The 8,953-nt window shown below is 41.2% G+C and overlaps 1 pseudogene; it reads left to right on the top strand.

Annotated features, from left to right (window-relative positions):
- The window catches only part of LOC129685304 (non-histone chromosomal protein HMG-17-like), a 2,210-nt pseudogene extending 1,014 nt beyond the window's left edge, over positions 1-1,196 (top strand).
- The last annotated feature ends 7,757 nt before the right edge of the window (positions 1,197-8,953 follow it).

Genomic DNA, 8,953 nt, shown 5'->3' with positions numbered 1-8,953 from the left:
TATATATATATATATATATATATATATATATATATATATATATATGTTTTCTTATATACATATGATAAAGTTTAATTTACAAATTATGCACAGAAAGAGGTTGACAATAAGTTGTAAACAGGGCAATTATAAAAACATACTATAATAAAATTTGTGTGACTTTAGTCTCACCCTCCCACTAAGACAGGGTCTCATATGGACATGAAATGGTCTCATGTGGCCCAGGCTGGCTTTGAACTCACCATGTAAACATGTAACTGAACTTTTGATCCTCCTACCTCCACTTCCCAAGTACTAGGATTATAGGTACATGTACACCACCGAGCCCAATTTTATGCAATATTGGAAATGGCCTTGTCTCAGCCGTATAGATAGCACAGTCATTTGAGCTATCAGCCACCTTTGTTTCTGGATGTGGGAGCTTGGGTGAGCCTCTGACTATACAGCTAATGTAAGGGTAATTTAGACTATAGGTGTCTCTAGTCCTGGTTGTGAAGGCTTGGGGAGCTCCTGGCTGTAAGGGTCATTTAGATTACTAGCCACTCTGGTCCTGGAGCTTAAATATGGCCTGGCCCAGCAGGTAATGCCCATCACCAGGCTATAAATCACTTTCAATTTATAGCTTTTGGATGGAAGTACAGGTTGTTTGTTTACACCTTTTCCACTGGAAAGACAATCGTGTATGCTTAACATTCCTCATTTCTCTGGAAATCTGTAGGTGCAAGGTCTTTCATGCTTTGCTCCAACACTAATCCATCGCCTACAGCCAATGAATCAATGAACAATCACAACTAACCACTTCTCCTTCCAAACAAAATGTATGACCAGGAGCAGTGTGAAGCAGCAGCAAGAACAACCCTGGATGGACAAACCTGAGTGCCGATATATCCCCACATTCAGTGCCACCATCATGCCCAAAAAAGGCTGCGGGGAATGCTAAAAGAGAGAAAGCCAAGGTGAAGCAGGAGCCACAGAGAAGAGCTGCAAGGTTGTCTGCGCCACCTGCTCCTCCAAAGCCAGAGCCCAAGCCTAAAACGGAGGGAAAGAAGGTACCCAAGGGAAGAAGGGGAAAGCTGATGCCAGGAAGGATGTGACTAATCCTGTGGAAAATGGAGACGCCAAAACAGACCAGACACAGAAAGCTGAAGGTGCTGGAGATGCCGAGTGATGTGTGTGCATTTTTTAATAACTGTGCTTCTGGTGACAGCAGTTTGAAATACTATTTTTTTTATCAAGCGTTATGAAAATGCAGAATTTTGTTTTACTTTTTTTTAAAGCTATGATGTTAGCACACAGAACACTTCATTGTTTTGTGGGGAAGAAACACGTGTCACTAACAAAATGTCTCCCAAGCTGGATTGATGATGGAAAACATCTTTCCCTGATACCTTTGAAAGACTCCTGTTGGCTCCCAGGAGAAAATCCTGGTGTTGACATATGTGGTCACTATGGCACAAAATGCCTTGTGGTGTGGGAAAACTCGAAATTCATTTTTGTATCCTCCCCCTGTACCATCAACATTGACTTAACTCCCTTGAAACCAGAGACCTGTTAGATCCTGACCCCCAACATTGGTTTTCTAGTGTATTGGGCGATCTGGACTTTGCAGTGACATCATCGAGTGTCCTCAAAAGAGGGGTGGTTCCTTTTGTAAAAGATGGTGGATCTTCAGATTGATAATTCTGTCATTTTCATTTAATTTCCTGAAAATCAGGGTCGGCTTGTGAAAAGTTGTTAAACAACATCCTTAATGTGAAATGTCAATCCTCACCCTAAGACACTTCCCACTTTTCAAGGCATTGACTGAAGATTTCACTGGGTTTTATAGTGGCTTTCTGATTTTGGCAGTCTATACAAGAAGGGAGTTTGGAAGTTTTTATATACTGTTAATGATTGTCTGCCCATGTCCTGCTGAAATGCCATGATTGTTTATGAAAAGTATTTATTTTATTTTTAAATTTTCTTTTTTCATTTATTTTATATCCCAAGGATGCCCTCCCTCCTCTCCTCCTAGCCCCTACTTCCCGCTTCCCCTCTCTCTTTCCCCCAGAAAAGGGGAGCTCCCCCCGTATCAACCCTCCCCAGCACATCAAGTCACATCAGGACTGAGCATATCCTCATCCCGTGAGGCCAGGCAAAGCAGCCCTGCCAGGGAGAAGTGATCCAAAAGCAGGCAATAGAGTCCATGTGAGAAACAGTTCCCCCCACCGCCTCCACTCACCAGGCACCCCATATGAAGACCAAGCAGCCCATTAGCTACATGTGTGCAGGGAGCCTAGGTTCAGACCATGCATGCTCCTTAATTGATGTCTCAGTCTCTGAAAGCCCCCATGGAACTGGGTTAGTTGTCTCTGTTGGTCTTCTTGTGAGGTTCCTGTCCCCTCCAGGTCCTTCCATCTTTCCCCCAACACTTCCACAGGACCCCCGGAGCTCTGCCCCATGCTTGGCTGTAAGGGCTGGAGCCTCCCAGACTACAGTTAAGTCAGGCTCCGGTCTGCAAGCATAGCAGAGCATCATTAACTGTCAGGGGCTGGCTCTCTACCACAGGGTGGGTCTCAGGGTGGGCCAATTATTGGTAGGACTTTCCCCTCAATCTTTGTTCCCTCTTTATCCCTGCGATTCTTGTAGGCAGGGTGATTTTGGATCACAGGTTTTGTCAGTGGATTCTTGTTCCCTCCCCCACTAGTCCTGCCTGGCTACGATGTGGTCACTTCAGTCTTCATGTTCCCACATGTTGGGAGTCTCAGCTAGAGTTACACCCATGTCCTCCCAGGAGCCTGCCCGGTCCCAGGCCTCCAGCTTGACAAAGAGATGTCCCCCCTCAGTTTCCCTTCTTGTTCCCAGCCCTCTCACCGACCCCTTCCCCGTTCTTCCCACATCTGATTCCCACCCTTGATTCCCTCCCAATTCCATCTCCTATCCAGGTTCCCTCCCTTCATCCACTTTTGCTGTCTATTGTTTCCTCTTCTGGTGACATTCCAGCATCCTCCCCTGGTTCCTCCTTGTTACTTAGCTTCTAGGGGTCTGTGGATTGTAGTATGGCTATCCTGTACTATAGGTCTAATATCTACTTATAAGTGAGTACATACCATGTGCTCTTTCTGGGTCTGGATTTCCTCACTCAGGATGATCTTTTCTAGTTTCATCCATTTGCATGCAGATTTCATGATTTCTTTGTTTTTAATAGTTGGGTAGTATTCCATTGTGTAAAGTTACCACAATTCTGTATCCATTCTTCTGTTGAAGGACATCTAGGTTATGTCCAGTTTCTGGCTATTACAAATAAAACTGCTATGAACATAATTGAAAAATGTCCATGTTGTGTACTTGAGCATCTTTTGGCTATATGCCTAGGAGTGGTATAGTTGGGTCTTGAGGTAGAACTATTCCTAATTTTCTGAGGAAGCACCAGATTGATTTCCAAAGTGGTTGTACAACTTTACACTCCCACCAGCAATGGAAGAGGGTTCCTCTTTCCACACATCCTTGCTAGCATGTGTTGTCACTTGAGTTTTTGATCAGCCACTCTGACTGGTGTAAGATGGAATCTTAGCGTTGTTTTAATTTGCATTTCTCTGATGACTAAGGACATTGAGCATTTCTTTAAGTGCTTCTCAGCCATTTGAGATTCCTCTGTTGTGAATTTTCAGTTTAGCTCTATACCCCATTTTTTAATTGGATTACTTGATTTGTTGATGTTCAATTTCCTAAGTTCTTTGTATGTTTCAGATATTAACCGTCTGTCTGATGTAGGGTTGGTGAAGATCTTTTCCCAGTCTGTCAGCTGCCGTTTTGTTCTATTGACAGTGTCCTCTGACTTACAGAAGTTTCTCAGTTTCATGAAATCTCATTTATTTTTAATAAAGCTCAACACAGTTGGAAAAATGTATGACTATTTGTTCTGTCCGAAGTGCCGCCCGCTGTGAAGATGTCCCTTCACTGGTGTCTCTCAGCCTTGTCCCAGAAAGGAATTACAGTGCTGCCGCTGTCCACTTCTGGCGCCTGTCTAAGCTGCAGAGCCGTCAGTGACCCAGCCAAGTGTTCTTCCCCTCAGCTGACCATAGGGCACACGAGGCTGTAAGTGCAGGCTCGGCAGCAGGTGGCACTGTCACGGGAGAAGAAGATACAGGCATCCTGGCAACTTCTTCATGTAACTTGCTTTTGCCTTCAGGACCTGCTTCCTCTGATCATAGATTGCTGCTGTGCACAGCCTATTTTTTGACTTGGTAGGTCTGATAATACCTATCTCACAATGGACAGTTTAGGTTGCATGGTAACTTGGTGACCTCTTGTCAAATGTTCAGTTTCCATTAATAGCAGGCCAAGAGCTGTCTTTCAAAGGGAGAATAGTTGTCTGCAGATGATGGTAGATTCTCACTCCAAAATCCCAGATGGCTCTTCTGTGATTCACCTACAGGGGCCTGCCAAAGGCTCCAAACAGTATCCCTTCTGCCATTGACACTTCAAGGGAGAGGTTGGAAGAAGATTGTCTTGGATAGACTGTGGGTAGAAAAGGAAGGGAGAAGTAATGTAATTTTACTTCAATTAAATTTATACTAAAAATAATATGTGAGTTTCCACATGTAAGCTCTGGATTCTTTTTTTTTCCTTCTTATTCTTTTTTTAAATTTTTTTTTAATTTTTTTATTATTAGTTACATTTTATTAACTCTGTAACCCAGCTGTATCCCACTCCTTCATTCTCTCTCTCTCCCTCCCTCCCTCATCTCCTTCCTGCCCCTTTCCAAGTTCACTGATTTGGGAGGACCTCCTCCCCTTTCATCTGACCCTGTTTTATCAGATATCTTCAGGACTGGCTGCAAAGTCCTCCTCTGTGGCCTAGCAGGACTGCTCCTCCCTTGGGAGGTGGAGAGGTCAAAGAACCTGCCATTGAGTTCTTGTCAAAAATAGTCCCTGTTCCCCTTACTATGGGAAACTAATTGGTTACTGAGCTACCATGGGCTACATCCGAGCAGAGGTTCTAGGTTATATCCATACATGGTCCTTGGTGGAGTGTCAGTCTCAGAAAAGATCCCTGTGCCCAGATACATTTGGTCCTTGTGGAGCTCCTGTCCCCTCCAGGTCTTTCTATCTCCCCCTTCTTTCATAAGATTCCCTGCACTCTACCCAAGGTTTGATTATGAGTCTCAGCATCTGCTTGGATACACTGCTGGGTAGAGGCTTTCAGAGGTCCTCTGGGGTAGGCTCTTATCCTGTTTCCTGTTTTCTCCCTCTTCCAATGTCCATCCCATTTGCCTTTCTGAGAGAGGATTTAGCATATTACCGAGGGTCCTCCTTATTGCCTAGCTTCTTTAGGTGTACAGATTTTAGTATGATGACCCTATATTATATGTCTAATATCCACTTATAAGTAAGTATATACCATGTGTGTCTTTCTGCTTCTGGGATACCTCATTCAAGATGATCTTTTCTAGATCCCACCATTTGCCTGCAAATTTCATGATTTCCTTGTTTTTAATTGCTGAGTAGTATTCCATTGTATAAATGTACCATCATTTCTGTATCCATTCCTCCATTGATGGACATCTGGGTTGTCCATCAATGGTTCTGGCTATTACAAATAAAGCTGCTATGAACATGGTTGTGGAAATGTCCTTGTTGTGTACTTGAGCATCTTTTGGATATATGCCTAGGAGTGGTATAGCTGGATCTTGAGGAAGTGCTATTCCTAATTGTCTGAGAAGGCACCAGATTGATTTCCAAAGTGGTTGTACAAGTTTACATTCCTACCAGCAGTGGAGGAGGGTTCTCCTTTCTCCACATCCTCTCCAGCATGTATTGTCACTTGAGTTTTTAATCTTAGCCATTCTGACGGGTGTAAGGTGAAATCTCAGGGTCATTTTGATTTGCATCTCCCTAATGGCTAAGGATGTTGAGCATTTCTTTAAGTGTTTCTCTTCAATTCAGTATTCAATTGAGAATTTCTGTTCAGCACTGTATCCCATTTTTTAATTGGATTACTTGATTTGTTGCTTTTTTTCTTTCTTTTTTTTTTTTTTTTAACTTCTTGAATTCTTTATATGTTCTGGATATTTGCCCTCTGTCAGATATAGGGTTGGTAAAGATATTTTTCCAGTCTATAGGCTGTTGTTTTGTTCTGATGACAGTGTCCTTTGCTTTACAGAAGCTTTTCAGTTTCATGAGGTCCCATTTATTGATTGTTGCTCTTAGAGCCTGTGCTGTTGGTGTTCTGTTCAGGAAGTTGTCTCCTGTGCCAATGAATTCTAGGCTCTTTCCCACTTTTTCTTCTAACCAATTTACCGTGTCTAGGTTTTATGTTAAGGTCTTTGATCCACTTGGACTTTAGTTTTGTGCAGCATGATAAATATAGATCTATTTGCATTTTTCTAAATGTAGTCATCCAGTTAGACCAGCACCATTTGTTGAAGATGCTGTCTTTATTCCATTGTATGGTTTTGGCTTTTTTGTAAAAAATCAAGTATCTGTAGGTGTGTGGGTTTATTTCTGGGTCTTTTATTTGATTCCCTTGATCCACCATTCTGTTTCTATGCCAATACCATGCAGTTTTTATTACTATTGCTCTGTAGTACAGCTTAGGATCAGGGATGGAGATACCTCCAGATGATGCATTGTTGTACAGGATCGTTTTGGCAATTTTGGGTTTTTTATTTTTCCATATGAAGTTGAGAATTGTTCTTTCGAGGTCTGTATAGAATTGTGTTGGTATTTTTATAAGAATTGCATTGAATCTGTAGTGTTGTAGGCGGTGATTAATATTTACTATTGATATATCTTCTGGTAATGCTGCTGTTAGTCTAAACAGCTGTATAACCAAATCACCATACAGAGACCATGATTTATTTAATTAACCTAGAACACGATGCTGGGCAATATTTACTCCATCCTAAACCTCCAAGCCCTCATAGTTTCCTAACATTTAGATTTCCCACATTTCACTTGCTTTTTGTGAAATATTATGTCCAGTCCATCTCCACGTAGTTCCAAGATCTGTCCTTCAGCTCTGCTGTCCTAGCTCTCTCTCCCAAGCTCTGCTCTCTCACCCTCTCTCCTCCCACTCCTTTCCTCCCTCTGGCTCCTCCCATCGTTCAACATTGTGTCTAGTTGCTTTATTTTGGCCTGTTTACACACAGTTGAGACAGGATGCTTAGAATAAGTATCACAAAGCAATGTCCGGATTGAAACCAGAGAGTGGGAGGGGAGAAATCAGCATTTGAATGAATAAGGGTAACTGTATACATTTCAAAAGAACATTATACCAACACTGTAGATTGCTTTTGGCAATATGGCCATTTTCACTATGTTAATCCTACCGATCAATGCGCACGGGAGATCTTTCCATCTTCTGGTATCTTCTTCAATTTCATTCTTCAGAGACTTGAAGTTTTTTTCATACAAGTCTTTCACTTGCTTGGTTATAGTCACACCAAGGTACTTTATGTTGTTAGTGGCTATTGTGAAGGATGTTGTTTCCTTAATTTCTTTCTCAGCCCTTTTGTCTTTATACAGGAGGGCTGCTGATTTTTTTGAGATAATTTTGTATCCAGCCACTTTGCTGAAGGTGTTTATCAGCTGAAGGAGTTCTATGGTTGAATTTTTGGGGTCACTCATGCATACTATCATATCATCTGCAAATAATGATACTTTGACTTCTTCCTTTCCGATTTGTATCACCTTGGTCTCCTTTAGTTGTCTTATTGCTCTAGCTAGGACTTCAAGTACTATGTTGAAGAGATATGGAGAGAGTGGGAAGCCTTGCCTTGTCCCTGACTTCAGTGGGATTGATTTAAGTTTCTCTCCATTGAGTTTGGTGTTGGCCATAGGCTTGCTGTATATTGCCTTTACTATGTTTAGGTATGTGCCTTATATTCCTGATTTCTCCAAGACTTTAAACATTGGATATTGGATTTTGTCAAATGATTTTTCAGCATCTAAGGAGATGATCATGTGATTTTTCTCCTTCAGTTTGTTTATATGGTGGATTACGTTGATGGATTTCCATATATTGAACCACCCCTGCATGCCTGGGATGAAGCCTACTTAGTCATGGTGGATGATATCTTTGATGTGTTCTTGGATTACAAGTATTTTATTGAGTATTTTTGCATGAATGTTCATAAGAGAGACAGGTCTGAAGTTCTCTTTTTTTGGTTGGGTCTTTGTGTGGTTTAGGTATCAAGGTGACTGTTGCTTCATTGAATGAGTTTGGTAATGTTCCTTCTGTTTCTATTTTGTGGAATAGTTTGGAGAGAATTAGAGTTTGATCTTCACTGAAGGTCTGCTAGAATTCTGCACTGAAGCCATCTGGCCTTGGGCATTTTTTGGGATGGAGACTTTTGATGACTGCTTCTATTTCCTTTAGGGGATATAGGACTCTTCAGTCTATTTACCTGATTTTGATTTAATTTTACTAAATGGAATCTATCAAGAAAATTGTCCATTTCATTTAGATTTTCAAATTTTGTGGCACATAGGCTTTTGTAGTAAGATGTAATGGTTGTTTGGATATCCTCAGTGTCTGTTGTTATGTCCCTCTTTTCTCTTCTGATTTTGCTGATTTGGATAGTTTCTCTCTGCCTTTTAGTTATTTTGGCTAAGGGTTTGTCTATCTCGTTGATTTTCTCAAAGAATCAGCTCTTGGTTTCATTGATTCTTTGAATTGTTTCTAATTTTTTTTAATTTCAAAATTTTTTAATTTTCAATAATTTCATTATTTTCAGCTGTCTACTCCTCTTGGATGTGTCTGCTTCTTTTTTTTTTCTAGGGCTTTCAGGTAAGCCATGAAATTGCTTGTATGAGATGTTTCAAATTTCTTCTTGAAGGCTCTTAGTGCTATTAATTTTCCTCTTAGCACTGCTTTCATTGTGTCCTATAAGTTTGGGTATATTTTCAATGAATTCTAGGAAGTCTTTAATTTCTGTCTTTATTTCTTCCCTAACCCAGCTGTCATTAAG

This window comes from Psammomys obesus, unplaced genomic scaffold (genome assembly GCF_907164565.1).
Source record: "Psammomys obesus unplaced genomic scaffold, mPsaObe1.curated_primary_1811, whole genome shotgun sequence".
NCBI lineage: Eukaryota > Metazoa > Chordata > Mammalia > Rodentia > Muridae > Psammomys > Psammomys obesus.
Note: the sequence above shows the minus strand (reverse complement) of the source record. Positions and strands in the feature narration are given on the sequence as shown.